Source organism: Mustela lutreola, chromosome 5 (genome assembly GCF_030435805.1).
Source record: "Mustela lutreola isolate mMusLut2 chromosome 5, mMusLut2.pri, whole genome shotgun sequence".
In the NCBI taxonomy this organism is placed as follows: Eukaryota; Metazoa; Chordata; class Mammalia; order Carnivora; family Mustelidae; genus Mustela; species Mustela lutreola.
In genome coordinates this window covers 75,959,216-75,977,247 of record NC_081294.1, presented here as the reverse complement: position 1 = coordinate 75,977,247, position 18,032 = coordinate 75,959,216, and the positions used below count along the sequence as shown (strand labels likewise).

At 40.0% G+C, this 18,032-nt stretch overlaps 1 protein-coding gene and 1 pseudogene across 5 annotated transcripts in view; one reads left to right on the top strand and one right to left on the bottom strand.

The window, feature by feature from the left end:
* The window catches only part of KLHL3 (kelch like family member 3), a 312,385-nt gene that overhangs the window by 82,137 nt on the left and 212,216 nt on the right, over positions 1-18,032 (top strand). The window lies entirely within an intron of this gene.
* LOC131831143 (neuropeptide Y receptor type 6-like) lies at positions 14,280-17,157 on the bottom strand (annotated as a pseudogene).

Below are 18,032 nucleotides of genomic sequence, written 5' to 3'. Positions count from 1 at the left end.
ATGGATTCCTGTCTCACATTGAGGTCTTTCATCCATTTTGAGTTTATATTTGTGTATGGTGTAGGAGAATGGTCCAGTTTCATTCTTATGTATGTAGCTGTCCAATTTTCCCAGCACCATTTATTGAAGATACTCTTTTTTCCATTGGATAATTTTTTCCTGATTTGTCAAAGATTAGTTGACCATAGAGTTGAGGGTCCATATCTGGAGACTCTACGTGTCTGTTTTTGTGCCAATACCATGCTGCCTTAGTGAACATGAAGCTCTGTAATATAGCTTGAAGTCAAGCAATGTGATGCCCCCAGCTTTGTTTTTTCTTGTTCAACATTGTCTTTGTGATTCAGGGTCTTTTCTGGTTCCATACAAATTTTAGGATTGCTTGTTGCCACTCTGTGAAAAATGCTACCTTGACCTTTTATAGAGAATCTGGATTTTCTGATAGAGTCATAATGGGGACTGTTCTCTAGGAGGCTGATTGCCCTAGAAGACTGGTCTTTGATTTCTTTCTTTTTTTTTTTTTTAAGATTTTATTTATTTATGTGACAGGTAGAGATCACAAGCAGGCAGAGACAGAAGGAAGCAGGCTCCCTGCTAAGCAGAGAGCCTGATGCGGGGCTCAATCCCAGGACTCCGGAATCATGACCCGAGCTGAAGGCAGAGGCTTTAATTCACTGAGCCACCCAGGTGCCCCGGTCTTCAATTTCTTAAATGTGTTTGTCCAAGAACCTATCAGCTTAGTTAATTGGAAGTTAGTAGAACATTTTCTTTCAGTCCTAAGATCTGCCCAGTTAGCCTACTCTTACTGGCATAACTTTTTGGCAAACAGCATTTGAGTCATGAGTAAGTACACTTTGCCTTTGAGCCTCCCCTGGAACCATGGTGTGTTTGTATTTGTCCTCTTGCCATTGCATATTTCTGAGCCCTGACTGTTACAGTTCATATGGAAGTTTGGCATTCTGCTTCATCAAGTACTGAGTCCAGGAAGTACAGGCTCTATATACTGTTCAGATCTACATACCACTTCCAAGCAAAGATTTGTTATCTTCAGATTTATTCTTTTTCTACTGTTTGCAAATATTAATTGATTCCCCACTTCGTGCTAGATGCTATAATTGACACTGGAGCTACTACGGTGAATAAGGCCCAGTCCCTGCCTTCAGAGAGCTCATGTTCTGTGGAGCAGGCACACATATAAACAGGCCTTTAGGGTTCTACATGATAGGGATGCGTGGGATGCCATGAGAACAGTGACTAGGGGATCCTCACAACCCTAACATTTTACACTGAGTCCTGAAGGACTCAGGATTTTGCAGTTCTTTAATATTACCCAATCTCTGTGTAATTAGGATTATGTCTTTCTACTCAAACTGGATAATTAATAAAACATAAGTTTGAAAACATTCAGGTATTCATTAGGTGAGTAATTACTGCCGAGCTGGTGTTTTAAGAAAGAACTTTAAAAATATACATGTATTAGGGATGCCTGGGTGACTCAGTCAATTAATTGTCTGCCTTCAGCTCATGTCATGATTCTAGGGTCCTGGGATCAAGTCCCACGTCAGGCTCTGGCCTCAGCAGGAGGCCTGCTTCTCTCTCTGCTTCTGCCTGCTGCTCTCCCTGTTTGTGCTTCCCCCTCTCTCTCTGACAAGTGGATAAATAAAATCTTAAAAAACATAAAATCCATGCGTATTAAATCTTTTTCCCTTGCCAAGACCTATCTTAAATACTGAGGTGGCAGTGGAGTGCTGGTATAGGAGGAATAATAGATGAAATAGGTCAAGGTCTATGAAAGTTCTCAGTCCAGTTAGAAGAACAGATTTAGTTCTATTTTTTTTTTTTAAGATTTTATTTATTTATTTGACAGAGAGCACAAGTAGGAGAAGCAGCAGGCAGAGGGAGAGGGAGAAGCAGGTTTCTTTTTTTTTTTTTTTTTCTTTTAAATTCTGTTAATACAAATATTTCAGAGAGGCAGGCAGAGAGAGAGAGGAAGAAGCAGGCTCCCTGCTGAGCAGAGAGCCTGATGTGGGGCTCAATCCCAGGACCCTGGGATAAAGCAGAGGCTTTAACCCACTGAGCCACCCAGGCACCCTGAGAAGCAGGTTTCTTGCTGACCAGAGAGTCCAATGCAGGGCTTGATCCCAGGATCCTGGGATCATGACCTGAGCTGAAGGCAGCTGATTAATGACTGAGTCACCCAGGCACCCCAGAAGAACAGATTTAAAATAGAGAATTGCAGCAAAGAGTACACAACCAGATGTCAGAACCAGGTGTTCTTGTCATCAGCTCCCCCCATTCTTTTACTTCTCCAGCAGGGGAAGCACCATCCCAGCTTCAAGAAGGAGTTTGATTTGGACATAGAAATAGGGGAAAGAGACCTGCTTGTCTTCCTTGGCCCACTGGAATTATCTGTCCTCTTCATTCTCTGGTTTATTGCACGAGCACATTTATGGCATTGACAACTTCCGGAGGATTATAGGAATTCCTGAGCATCTCAGCCTTGACATTCCCCTCTTCCCCTCACAGGGAATTCTTACTCTTCTTTTGCCCAGTATATTCTCACCAAGGCACAGAGATAAATTGAGTGCTCCGTTGTTGTTAAATCTGCCTTCAGTGACTATTTTCCTTTACACAGCTTTCACCTTAGCCAGAAAGAAAGGCTTCAGAATCAAGACCCCATATTGGGGAGTCGGGGGAAATTGGAAGGAGAGGTGAACCATGAGAGGCTATGGACTCTGAAAAACAATCTGAGGAGTTTGAAAGGGCGGGGGGTGGGAGGTTAGGGGAACCAGGTGGTGGGTATTAGAGAGGGCACGGATTGCATGGAGCACTGGGTGTGGTGCAAAAACAATGAATACTGTTATGCTGAAAAGAAATGAAAACAAAAAGAATTTTAGTAGGGCTTTATTGAATTATTTATTGGAATTTGAAAAAAAATCCTGTTATTATTTTTATTACTACAAAAAATCCCCCAAGCCCCCCCAAAACCCCATATTACCCCTCTGATGTCTTCTAAACTCTTTGGTGGTTCAACTAGATTGTAAACTCTTTAAAGCTGTTTTTTATACTTTTTCTATATCTAATGTAGTACCAAGTATATAGTAAGGGCTTTCTATATGTGTGGATATATATGTATTATATATATAGTGTGTATATATATAATATATATATGTGTGTTATATGTGTACATATATAATCTTCAGCATGGAGTGGGGAGCAGCTTTTTGAGTAGAAGCCTTATACATGTTGCTCTGTCACATAATTTATACCTTTTCCAGCATATCAGATTTTCCATTGCTGAGAAGTACACACCACACATATTTAAACCACACTGGGGTATTCTTTATTTTGAATGATTTATTTTGTTGATTCTCTCTGTTAGAGATTGTTTGGATATTATTCTTGGGGGAATCTTTAGAAACAGGCAGAGAGAAAACTTAGGGGACTTGTTGTAAAGATTTGTTAGCATTTTTCCATTCAGCTCTGGTGCACTGGACAGACACATTCAGAATAGTTAATCTAGTAATTGTTTGAGAGCATAAGTATTTATTCATCTCACTAATAGTCATCTTTTCTGGAAATGATTAAAGATATGAAACATTATTCTCAGTCCAAAATGATTTGCAGTCAGGAGATGTAGGAGTGGATTTTTGGATCATTGACCAAAGGACACTGTGTTTCCAAGGCTGTCTGGCAAACATCATGAGGTTCCAGTCTCAGATTCCTCGAAGGGAGAATACAGAAAAGAAAGCCTTATTTCATTCACCAAGTGGCTCAGCAGTAGATCAGACTGATGGACCAGATCAACAAATATCGCAAAACAGGAAGTTGACTCTCCTGAAATCTTTCCTTGTTTCCTCTCAAAAACAATTTTTACCTCTGTTGGGCCCCTACAACTCTTAGTCTATACTTCTATCATACTTTCTTTTCTTCTCCGTTTTTTTTTAACTTCTATTTTTAATTCAATAACATGTTATAATGTGGACATTTTACTTCTTTAAAAATGTGTTTTTATTGAAATACAATTAATATACAGTGTTATATTAGTTTCAGTTCAATAACGATTTAACAATTCTATAGATTACTTAGTGCTTATCGTGCTAAGTATACTTTTTTTCATAGTACAAAGAAACCAGAAATATTTTTTAAAAAAATTATTTTTATTAACATATAATGTATTATTAGCCCCAGGGGCACAGGTCTGTGAATCATCAGGCTTACACACTTCACAGCACTCACCATAGCACATAACCTCCCCAATGTCCATCACCCAGCCATCCTATACTTAGGCCCTCACCCCCCAGCAACCCTCAGTTTGTTTTGTAAGATTAAGAGTCTTTTATGGTTTGTCTCCCTCCCGACCCATCTTGTTTCATTTTTTCCTTCCCTACCCCTCACAACCCCTACCCTGCCTCTCAAATTCCTCATATCAGAGAGATCATATGATAATTATCTTTCTTTGATTGACTTATTTCACTCAGCATAATACCCTCTAGTTCCATCCATGTCATTGCAAATGGCAAGATTTACCAGAAATACTTTTATTGAGGGTTGAACCATTTGCTTTCACATAATTGTTAGAATTTTCTTAATTACTTATATATGTATATTTTAAATTTTATAAATAGTAACAAATAAGTAATTTTATTTATTTTTAAAATTCCAGTGTAATTAACATATACTGTTACATTAGTTTTGAAATGTACAATGTTGTGGTTCAAAAATTCTACACATTACTTAGTACTTATTAAGATAAGTGTACTCTTAATATCCCTTATTTATTTCACTTATCCTCCACTCACCTCCCCTCTGGCAACCAATAATTTGTTCTCGGTATGTAAGAGTCTAGGGTGTTTTTTTTGTTTTGTGTTTTGGTTTATCTCTCTTATTCTTTGTTCATTTGTTTTGTTTCTTAAATTCTACATGTGAGTGAAATCATATGGTATTTGTCTTTCTCTGGCTTATTCTACTTAGCATTATACATAATCTCTAGGTCCATCTGTGTTGCAAATGGCAAGATCTCATTATTTTTTTAAAAGATTTTATTTATTTATTTGAGAGAGAGTGAAGGTGAGAGAGATTACGGAGGGAGAGGAGGAAGGAGATTTGCCGCTGAATGGAGAGCCTGATAGGGGCTCAATTCCATAACTCTGGGATCATGACCTGAGCCAAAGACAGATGCCTAACTGACGGAGCCACCCAGGTGCCTCAAGAGCACATTCTTTTGTATGGCTGAGTAACATTCCTTTGTACATATGTACCACATCTTTATCCATTCATCTATAGACAGACACTTGGGTTGCTTCCATATCTTGGCTATAGTAAATAATGTTATAATAAACATAGGGGTGCATATGTCTTTTTGAATTAGCATTTTTGTTTTCCCTGGGTAAATACCCAGTAATGGAATTACTGGATTGTATGGTAATTCTCCTTTTAATTTTTGGAAGAACTTCCATACTGTTTTCCACAATGGCTGCACCAAGTTCCATTTCCACTAACAGTGCACGAGGGTTCCTTTTTCTCCACATCCTCGCCAACACTTCATATTTCTTATCTTTTTGATTCTAGCTGTTCTGATAGGTATGAGTTGATATCTCATTCTGGTTTTGATTTGCATTTCCCTGTCCATCGTACCTTTTAAAGTAACTGTTTATAGACCTGTCCTGCCCTACTTGCAGAATGTAAGGCCCTTAAGGAGAAAGGTATGCATTAAAAAGTACATTTACAGGAGTCAAGATGGCGGAGAAGTAGCAAGCTGAGACTGCTTCAGCTAGCCGGAGATCAGCTAGATAGCTTATCTAAAGATTGCAAACACCTGAAAATCCATCGGCAGATCGAAGAGAAGAAGAACAGCAATTCTGGAAACAGAAAAACAACCACTTTCTGAAAGGTAGGACTGGCGGAGAAGTGAATCCAAAGCGACGGGAAGATAGACCCCGGGGGGAGGGGCCGGCTCCCGGCAAGCGGCGGAGCAACCGCGCACAAAATCAGGACTTTTAAAAGTCTGTTCCGCGGAGGGACATCGCTCCAGAGGCTAAACCGGAGCGAAGCCCACGCGGGGTCAGCGTGGCCTCAGGTCCCGCAGGGTCACAGAAGGATCGGGGGTGTCTGAGTGTCGCAGAGCTTGCGGGTATTGGAACGGGAAAGCCGGCTACAGAGACAGAGCCGACAGTAAGCTCGCAGCTCCGTGTTACCTTGAACCGGTCGCAGGCTCGGTGAGCTCGGAGCGCGGCCGGAGGTCAGGCAGACGGGAGTAACTGGGCGCTGTTCTCTGAGGGCGCACTGAGGAGTGGGGCCCTGGGCTCTCGGCTCCTCCGGGCCGGAGACCAGGAGGCCGCCATTTGTATTCCCGTCCTCTGGAACTCTACGGAAAGCGCTCAGGGAACAAAAGCTCCTGAAAGCAAACCCGAGCTGATTACTCACCCCGGCCCCGGGTAAGGGCGGTGTAATTCCGCCTGGGGCAAAGACACTTGAAAATCACTACAACAGGCCCCTCCCCCAGAAGATCAACAAGAAATCCAGCCGAGACCAAGCTCACCTACCAAGGAGTGCGGTTTCAATACCAAGGAGAGCAGCAGAATTCCAGAGGAGGAGAAAGCCAAGCACGGAACTCATGGCTTTTTTCCTGTGATTTTTTTTAGTCTTGCAGTTAATTTAATTTTTTCTTTTTCATTTTTTTTTTTTTTTCTTTTTCTCGCCTTCGGGTAAAATTTTTTTTTTTTTTAACTGTTACCTTTTTCTTTTTTAACGATTTTTTACTAGTTTATCTAATATATATATATATTTTTTTACATTTTTCTTAGGTGTTTTCTTTTTTAAAAAAAAATTCTTTTCTTTTTTTTTTTTTTTTTTTTTTTTTTTTTCTTTTTTCTTTCTTCCTTTTTGAACCTCTTTTTATCCCCTTTCTCCCCACTCACGATTTTGGATCTCTTCTAATTTGGCTAAAGGATATTTTCCTGGGGTTGTTGCCACCCTTTTAGTATTTTACTTGCCCCTTCATTTACTCTTATCTGGACAAAATGACAAGACGTAAAAATTCACCACAAAAAAAAGAACAAGAGGCAGTACCGAAGGCTAGGGACCTAATCAATACAGACATCGGTAATATGTCAGATCTAGAGTTCAGAATGACATCGCTTCTCGGCCTTTTGGCTAAGATCAAGTGTAGAGTTCAGAATGACAATTCTCAAGGTTCTAGCCGGGCTCGAAAAAGGCATGGAAGATATTAGAGAAACCCTCTCGAGAGATATAAAAGCCCTTTCTGGAGAAATAAAAGAACTAAAATCTAACCAAGTTGAAATCAAAAAAGCTATTAATGAGGTGCAATCAAAAATGGAGGCTCTCACTGCTAGGATAAATGAGGCAGAAGAAAGAATTAGTGATATAGAAGACCAAATGACAGAGAATAAAGAAGCTGATCAAAAGAGGGACAAACAGCTACTGGACCACGAGGGGAGAATTCGAGAAATAAGTGACACCATAAGACGAAACAACATTAGAATAATTGGGATTCCAGAAGAAGAAGAAAGTGAGAGGGGAGCAGAAGGTATACTGGAGAGAATTATTGGGGAGAATTTCCCCAATATGGCAAAGGGAACAAGCATCAAAATTCAGGAGGTTCAGAGAATGCCCCTCAAAATAAATAAGAATAGGCCCACACCCCGTCACATAATAGTAAAATTTACAAGTCTCAATGACAAAGAGAAAATCCTGAAAGCAGCCCGGGAAAAGAAGTCTGTAACATACAATGGTAAAAATATTAGATTGGCAGCTGACTTATCCACAGAGACCTGGCAGGCCAGAAAGAGCTGGCATGATATTTTCAGAGCACTAAACGAGAAAAACATGCAGCCAAGAATACTATATCCAGCTAGGCTATCATTGAAAATAGAAGGAGAGATTAAAAGCTTCCAGGACAAACAACAACTGAAAGAATTTGCAAATACCAAACCAGCTCTACAGGAAATATTGAAAGGGGTCCTCTAAGCAAAGAGAGAGCCTACAAGTGGTAGATCAGAAAGGAACAGAGACCATATACAGTAACAGTCACCTTACAGGCAATACAATGGCACTAAATTCATATCTCTCAAAGGTTACCCTGAATGTGAATGGGCTAAATGCCCCTGTCAAAAGACACAGGGTATCAGAATGGATAAAAAAACAAAACCCATCTATATGTTGCCTCCAAGAAACACATTTTAAGCCCGAAGACACCTCCAGATTTAAAGTGAGGGGGTGGAAAAGAATTTACCATGCTAATGGACATCAGAAGAAAGCAGGAGTGGCAATCCTTATATCAGATCAATTAGATTTTAAGCCAAAGACTGTAATAAGAGATGAGGAAGGACACTATATCATACTCAAAGGGTCTGTCCAACAAGAAGATTTAACAATTTTAAATATCTATGCCCCCAACGTGGGAGCAGCCAACTATATAAACCAATTAATAACAAAATCAAAGAAACACATAAACAACAATACAATAATAGTAGGGGACTTTAATATTCCCCTCACTGAAATGGACAGGTCATCCAAGCAAAAGATCAGCAAGGAAATAAAGGCCTTAAATGACACACTGGACCAGATGGACATCACAGATATATTCAGAATATTTCATCCCAAAGCAACAGAATACACATTCTTCTCTAGTGCACATGGTACATTCTCCAGAATAGATCACATCCTCGGTCCTAAATCAGGACTCAACCGGTATCAAAAGATTGGGATCATTCCCTGCATATTTTCAGACCACAATGCTCTAAAGCTAGAACTCAACCACAAAAGGAAGTTTGGAAAGAACCCAAATACATGGAGACTAAACAGTATCCTTCTAAAGAATGAATGGGTCAACCGGGAAATTAAAGAAGAATTGAAAAAAATCATGGAAACAAATGATAATGAAAATACAACGGTTCAAAATCTGTGGGACACAACAAAGGCAGTCCTGAGAGGAAAATATATAGCGGTACAAGCCTTTCTCAAGAAACAAGAAAGGTCTCAGGTACACAACCTAACCCTACACCTAAAGGAGCTGGAGAAGGAACAAGAAAGAAACCCTAAGCCCAGCAGGAGAAGAGAAATCATAAAGATCAGAGCAGAAATCAATGAAATAGAAACCAAAAAAACAATAGAACAAATCAACGAAACTAGGAGCTGGTTCTTTGAAAGAATTAATAAAATTGATAAACCCCTGGCCCGACTTATCAAAAAGAAAAGAGAAAGGACCCAAATAAATAAAATAATGAATGAAAGAGGAGAGATCACAACTAACACCAAGGAAATACAAACTATTATAAGAACATACTATGAGCAACTCTACGGCAATAAATTTGACAATCTGGAAGAAATGGATGCATTCCTAGAAACATATAAACTACCACAACTGAACCATGAAGAAATAGAAAGCCTGAACAGACCCATAACCAGTAAGGAGATTGAAACAGTCATTAAAAATCTCCAAACAAACAAAAGCCCAGGGCCAGACGGCTTCCCGGGGGAATTCTACCAAACATTTAAAGAAGAACTAATTCCTATTCTCCTGAAACTGTTCCAAAAAATAGAAATGGAAGGAAAACTTCCAAACTCATTTTATGAGGCCAGCATCACCTTGATCCCAAAACCAGACAAGGATCCCACCAAAAAAGAGAGCTATAGACCGATATCCTTGATGAACACAGATGCGAAAATACTCAACAAAATACTAGCCAATCGGATTCAACAGTACATTAAAAAGATTATTCACCACGACCAAGTGGGATTTATTCCAGGGCTGCAAGGTTGGTTCAACATCCGCAAATCAGTCAATGTGATACAACACATCAATAAAAGTAAGAACAAGAACCATATGATACTCTCAATAGATGCTGAAAAAGCATTTGACAAAGTACAACATCCCTTCCTGATCAAAACTCTTCAAAGTGTAGGGATAGAGGGCACATACCTCAATATCATCAAAGCCATCTATGAAAAACCCACCGCAAATATCATTGTCAATGGAGAAAAACTGAAAGCTTTTCCGCTAAGGTCAGGAACACGGCAGGGATGTCCATTATCACCACTGCTATTCAACATCGTACTAGAGGTCCTAGCCTCAGCAATCAGACAACAAAAGGAAATTAAAGGCATCCAAATCGGCAAAGAAGAAGTCAAATTATCACTCTTCGCAGATGATATGATACTATATGTGGAAAACCCAAAAGACTCCACTCCAAAACTGCTAGAACTTATACAGGAATTCAGTAAAGTGTCAGGATATAAAATCAATGCACAGAAATCAGTTGCATTTCTCTACACCAACAGCAAGACAGAAGAAAGAGATATTAAGGAGTCAATCCCATTTACAATTGCATCCAAAACCATAAGATACCTAGGAATAAACCTAACCAAAGAGACACAGAATCTATACTCAGAAAACTATAAAGTACTCATGAAAGAAATTGAGGAAGACACAAAGAAATGGAAAAATGTTCCATGCTCCTGGATTGGAAGAATAAATATTGTGAAAATGTCTATGCTACCTAAAGCAATCTACACATTTAATGCAATTCCTATCAAAGTACCATCCATCTTTTTCAAAGAAATGGAACAAATAATTCTAAAATTTATATGGAACCAGAAAAGACCTCGAATAGCCAAAGGGATATTGAAAAAGAAAGCCAACGTTGGTGGCATCACAATTCCGGACTTCAAGCTCTATTACAAAGCTGTCATCATCAAGACAGCATGGTACTGGCACAAAAACAGACACATAGATCAATGGAACAGAATAGAGAGCCCAGAAATAGACCCTCAACTCTATGGTCAACTAATCTTCGACAAAGCAGGAAAGAATGTCCAATGGAAAAAAGACAGCCTTTTCAATAAATGGTGCTGGGAAAATTGGACAGCCACATGCAGAAAAATGAAATTGGACCATTTCCTTACACCACACACAAAAATAGACTCAAAATGGATGAAGGACCTCAATGTACGAAAGGAATCCATCAAAATCCTTGAGGAGAACACGGGCAGCAACCTCTTCGACCTCTGCCGCAGCAACATCTTCCTAGGAACAACGCAAAAGGCAAGGGAAGCAAGGGAAAAAATGAACTACTGGGATTTCATCAAGATCAAAAGCTTTTGCACAGCAAAGGAAACAGTTAACAAAATCAAAAGACAACTGACAGAATGGGAGAAGATATTTGCAAACGACATATCAGATAAAGGACTAGTGTCCAGAATCTATAAAGAACTTAGCAAACTCAACACCCAAAGAACAAATAATCCAATCAAGAAATGGGCAGAAGACATGAACAGACATTTCTGCAAAGAAGACATCCAGATGGCCAACAGACACATGAAAAAGTGCTCCATATCACTTGGCATCAGGGAAATACAAATCAAAACCACAATGAGATATCACCTCACACCAGTCAGAATGGCTAAAATCAACAAGTCAGGAAATGACAGATGCTGGCGAGGATGCGGAGAAAGGGGAACCCTCCTACACTGTTGGTGGGAATGCAAGCTGGTGCAGCCACTCTGGAAAACAGCATGGAGGTTCCTCAAAATGTTGAAAATAGAACTGCCCTATGACCCAGCAATTGCACTATTGGGTATTTACCCTAAAGATACAAATGTAGTGATCCAAAGGGACACATGCACCCGAATGTTTATAGCAGCAATGTCCACAATAGCCAAACTATGGAAAGAACCTAGATGTCCATCAACAGATGAATGGATCAAGAAGATGTGGTATATATACACAATGGAATACTATGCAGCCATCAAAAGAAATGAAATCTTGCCATTTGCAACAACATGGATGGAACTAGAGCGTATCATGCTTAGCGAAATAAGTCAAGCAGAGAAAGACAACTATCATATGATCTCCCTGATATGAGGAAGTGGTGATGCAACATGGAGGCTTAAGTGGGTAGAAGAATAAATGAAACAAGATGGGATTGGGAGGGAGACAAACCATAAGTGACTCTTAATCTCACAAAACAAACTGAGGGTTGCCGGGGGGAGGGGGTTGGGGAGAAGGGGGTGGGATTATGGACATTGGGGAGGGTATGTGATTTGGTGAGTGCTGTGAAGTGTGTAAACCTGGTGATTCACAGACCTGGGGATAAAAATATATGTATATAAAAAATATATGTTTATAAAAAATAAAAAAAAAAAAAAAAAAAAAGTACATTTACAAAAAAAAAAAGTACATTTACTTTAGTACTCTTTTGAGGTAAAAATAACCACAGGAAAAACTATTATTGATAGTTACACATTAGTGACTTTCATTTCATTAAAGCTCAAGATAAATTTAGAAGAAAGACAAAACAGTTTAATAGAAAGAAATAGCTCTTAGCATAGAGCCAGAAATACCACAATAACAGTTAATCATAGATTGGAGATCTCTTTTGCATGCTTAGGGTAGTGGGGGTCAAGGTTAGAGGAGCCTGAGTACATGTGTGTGGATGAGGGGATGGAGTGATACCAGAGTTTGATGAAAGCCTTTTCTTCCTTTTAGTAGTTTGGTCAGAATCATCTTAGTAATGGAAACTAGAATCAGTGTGTCTTTACCAAGTAACTAAAGCAACCTATTAGATCTTAATTATAGGACTACCCACCATCTGTCAGAAGAGAGAGAAGGGGTTATCTAGGTAGAGTTGACTATTTATGGCACCAAGGGGCCACAGTCCTGTACCTTTAAAATTCTAAGCTGCACGATTTGAGGTTGATTTTTAGGCAAGAGATTTTATTTGCATCTAATGCTGTGAAACTGTTACATTTTATTTCATTTGGATGTCCTGCAGTGCTTTTGTTCATTTTTTTTCAAATGATAGAATAGAAATTCTACGGGGAAGGGAAAGATAGGAAGAGGGAGGGAGAAGTAGAGAGAGGGAAGAAATTTTTCAGGAGTGGAAAACATAAAGGAAAATATGCAAGAAAAAATACAATAGAAAAATCACAGGTATGCAAAGAAACATTACCTTTTTTCAAAAAGAAGATATGGTTACATTTTTAACAGACACATAAGCTGTAGCTCAAATGTAATAGTATAAAGAAGATTTATCTAAGAAAGAGATAAAGCTGGTCATGACTTAGTAGAAATCCCTGAGCTAAAGGCAATTGAACATGAGCTTAGTATTCTTTTTCAGAGTGGTCTAGCTGATTCTTCTATGTGACACTGTGGGAATGAGCAGTATTTTTTTAAAGTTTAAGTCATAAGATTTATGAGAGGTTTAAAAAACCTGGAGCTAATTATAAAAGTGCTACTGGTGAAGTCCCTCAGACCCAATAATAGATGCATCATGACCTCTATTTAATATACATGGAGAATTTGGGATAAAAAAGCCATTTTATAATTAAAGGTCTATATCCAGTGGCCATTAATCAGTTAGTTAATGTGGGGGCTCCTGGGTGGGTCAGTCAGTTGAGTGTCCGAGTCTTGGTTTTGGCTCAGGTCATGATCTCAGGGTTGTGGGATTGAGCTCTGTGTGGGCTCTGTGCTCAGTGGGGAGTTGCTTGAGATTTTCTCTCTGCACACACTCTCTCTCTCAAAGAAATAACTAAATCTTTTTTAAAAATTATGATTTCTAGCATCATGGGAGTGCTAAAGAGTTTGTGGTTATTTCTAGTGGTGCTAATAGCATTGTTAGTAAAGAAAATGTACTGTCACCATAAACTAGAGAATTGGATTCAAGCATGGGAGGTAATTACAATACTTAGTTTTAATGTGAAGTTAAAATTTATTCCTTCAACTTTCAGTCCAAACTTATTTTGTTGGATAATTAATAAATTATGATGAGGGCTTTCTGCCTTTCTAATTAATTGAATGGTTACTTGATTGAAAGTTACAGTTCCCAAATATGAAAAAGAAGTTTCTTTAACCCTAAAGTGGGATAGCAGTGCTTTCACTAGGCATATTGTCAGTAATAACTTTTGTGGGTGTTTCATTGAATAACAACATCTGGGAAACTTGGTCCTCAGCCAACAGTGCTGTCTGCCTCTGTGGCTTTCTCACTGCTATTCTTTGCCCTAAATGATAGCTAGCTTGAGTTATTAACAGTTAATCTCTTATGAGAAGAGGTTTGTGTGTCTGTGTGTCTATATGTGTGTGCTTGTGTGTGTGTTTTGGGCAGATAAATGGCATAGACGGGGTCTGGCCTAAACCAAAACTCAGTAGTGTAAAGTTGCTCTCTTTTTTTGGTTCTGGCTTCATTTTTGTGCATTCTGCCCTATAACTAGACATTACCTCTCAATCTTTCATTCAGGAACATCTTTGCCATTGCTAATAACTTTCATATCCCTGTTGATGCCAGAGCCAACCTTAATGATCCCTTGGAGTCAGCTTTGTGCATAGTGGAGATGGCCGCATTTTCTCTATGTGTCCTGAGGTGTACAAAGCACCAGCAATGGTAAATAAGCACTTCTAGGTCATTCTGGAAATTTTTGTTGAGAAAACCATAAGATAAAGGATTTATGCATGTGGAAATCCTAGCAATCAAGTGGCAAATTACAAATATCAGATCATGGTGACAGCCCATCGGCACCTCATGACGTTAGTCAAAAATAACACAGAGGGTGTTCAGGGGCAGCCCGCAGTCTCCCAAGGTCACTACAGTGGAGATCAACATTGTGTTGATCCCCTTGTTCTCATTGAGCTGGCTCTCAGTTTCCCTAGTGCTGTTTTCCTTCTCACTTCTCCTGTGGAGGTAGGTAAGAGTCTTCGAGTAGCAGATGATGTTGAAGCTCAGAGGGGCACCGTACTGGACCATAAACACGAAGGTGGTAAAGATGGGCCACTTCGTTTTTGGTGGGCCAGATCTCTGTGCAGGCCGCATCATGGGTGTAGAGGTCACCAGGGAAAGAGAGGCTCTGGAAAGGCTCATTGGTGGGTGCAGGAAGAAGGGCATAGACAGTAGAAGAGGAAACAGCCAGATCAATGTAATAACCCCAGTAGGCACGAGGTACAATACACTGTGTTTCCAGCCATAGGGGTTTGCAGCCAGCTGAAAACTTTCTTTTTTTTTTTTCCATGACTTATTTAATATGTTGGCTTATTGAATTTAAATTAAAAAAATAAATGTGAAAAAATAAAGATTTGTTTACTTTTTGAGAGAGAGATAGTAAGGGCAGAGAGAGAACATCATGTAGACTCTGCCCATGCTCAGCGGGGTACCTGATGCGAGGCTCGATCCCATGACCCTGGGATCATGACCTGAGCTGAAATCAAGAGTTGGATGCTTAACCCCCTGAGCCACTCAGGCATGCCAACGGAAACTTTTCAACAGCAATTAACACAACTGAGTATTATGGACAGAGGTGGAGATACTCTGCACATAAGAGCTGAGTTTGCATATGGTATCCCCAAATATCCAGGGGCCCATGAGTGTGGATGACAGTGGAAAGTATACACAGGGCATATACCAAGATGTCAGAGGAAGAGACCTTGGTAGTCAGTATATTAGTGATATTCTGAGCTTCTCTCTGCTTCTTTTTTTTTTTTTTTTAAGTATTTTTATTTATTTATTTGACAGAGAGAGAGATCACAAGTAGGCTGAGAGGCAGGCAGAGAGAGAGGGGGAAGCAGGCTCCCCGCCAAGCAGAGAGCCCAATGTGGGCCTCCATCCCGGGACCCTGAGACCGTGACCCGAGCTGAAGAGAGAGGCTTTAACCACTGAGCCACCCAGGTGCCCCTTCTCTCTGCTTCTTAAAGATTATAATGATGAGAGAAAGGTTTCCAAAAAGGCCCACTCTTCAGACCACAGTATAGACTATGAGGAATAGGAGCAAGGCTAGACAAGGGGGTCAGTGAACCTCAACGTAGAGAAATGCAGAGTTGTTGCTTTCTAGCATTGGTTTTATTAGATGCTGGGTAGTTTAGAGAAAGTTCCATTATGTTAGTGTTCTAAGGAAAGCATTTCTAAGCTTATTCTGGCCATCAATTCTTGGGAAGCACTTCGATTCTGAGGCTTCCAGTTAATAATTAGTAGGGTTTAATCTTCTATGATCTTTATCTGTGCTCATTGGAAATGCACCTGTGACTTGAGTATCAGCCTGAAATCCTAAAAAATTAAAGAGAACCCAGAATATTAGTGCAAAGTCTTAACCACCTGAACAGGTCTATTGTGGAACAGGGTCCCTGTGAGGACCTAGAGAGATGGGTCTCCCTGTCCTTGCTCTTCTCTCATCTCAGGGTACTCTCTTTGTCCCAGCAGTATAGTCTTTAGAGCTAATAAGGAAGGGGATGTGATAGCTTTCAGTTAAGTATATAAGGTTGCCCAAATATGTTTCCATTTCTGTCACCTCCTGTGCTTTGTGTGTGTGTGTCTATGTGTATGTATGTGTACGCCCGCTGTGGAGGCCAGAGTACCGTGTTTGGTTTGAAGTTGAGTTTCAATGGGAGCATCAATTTTTGAGGTCTGTATGACTTTGACACAAGTCATTACCCTTCCTGCTTAGTTGTTGTTGATGTTGTTGTTGTGTTGTTGTTGTTGTTTTTAAAGTAGTCTCTTTGCCCAATGTAGAGCCCAGGGTAGGGCTTGAACTCATGACCCTGAGATCAAGATCTGAACTGAAACCAAGAGTCAGATGCTTAACTCACTGAGCCATCAAATGCCTCTTCCTGCTCAGTTTTCTTATCTGTAGAATGGGGATAAACAGTGTCTGAGTTGTGAGGATTAAATTAGATTATGCGGGCGCCTGGGTGGCTCAGTGGGTTAAGCCGCTGCCTTCGGCTCAGGTCATGATCTCAGAGTCCTGGGATCGAGTCCCACATCGGGCTCCCTGCTCAGCGGAGAGCCTGCTTCCCTCTCTCTCTCTTTGCCTGCCTCTCCATCTACTTGTGATTTCTCTCTGTCAAATAAATAAATAAAATCTTTAAAAAAAAAATAAATAAATTAGATTATGCGACTGAATTTGTCTGTTAGCCCCAATGTGGAGCCCATAGGGTAGTGTTCAGTATTTATGTCCTGAATAAAATTTGTCATCTCCACTGCCCCGAGCTAGTCTATAGCCTTTAGTCTGGAGGCTAGAATCATAGTCATGCCTGCTTTGGAGTAGCATATGCTGTCTCCTCTTTGCACTAGTTGTACTCTCTGGGACTGAAGCCATACTCTGCACAGGGAGTTTCTGGATATGATGTTCAGATTCTGGAGATTCAGGCGAGGAAGCCATTGCCTAGTGAGCTGCTCCTCAGAACTAACTTTATTTTTGATGCATTCTTCCAATTCTCACTTCCTCTGGGTCCCTTTCTCTGGCTTCCAGACGAAAGGGGAGCCCTGATCCTGTGGCTCAGTGTGGCCTAGAGTGGTTGTATTCAGGAGAATTATTCAGACCAGAATATACAACAGTTATGATGAACTCCCCACCATTTTAAGTGCTGAGATTTCTGGCCCAGAGAGGACACGCTGAAAGAAGGCAAAGGGAAAAAAATACCCTCCATCTTGATTTATTCTTTAGGAATTTGAGGAAGATAACATAAATAACTGTGTGATAAAGGAAGCTGAGCAGTAGGAAAAAAAAGAGAACAGATGTTTGTTTGCTGTTTGAAATTACCCTGCACATCCTGTTCAAGTTTCAAGTCTTAGCAGATTCTTATTGGAAAGAAAGCAACTTAAGAATACTTGTTATATCTGTCATGGTTTTAGCAATAGATATTTTGATGAGGAACACCGGGAAAATGTCATAGATGCATAGCAACTGTTGACTGAGACAGTGTATTTTGTAAAGAAAGACCCAAGGAACTGATCTATGGCTCAGATATGATGTGGTGACAAGTAGAGAGAGTGAAATTGATCAACAATGGCGCTGACATGGTTTAAGGCTTGCATGATTCAGGGGTTCTGCAGACCTAGAGTTCACAAATATTGCCTGAAGGGGAATGTGAAAACAGATTTAAGCTCTTTATGACAGTCAGTGGGCTACAACTGTAAATGAGACCAGAAAGCTTTGATTAAGATACCTTCTCCTAAGCAAGATTTACTTGGAGGAGGAAAGGCACAAAAAGGGAGTAGGCAATGACTTCATACACAGGTACACGTCTGCTGGAG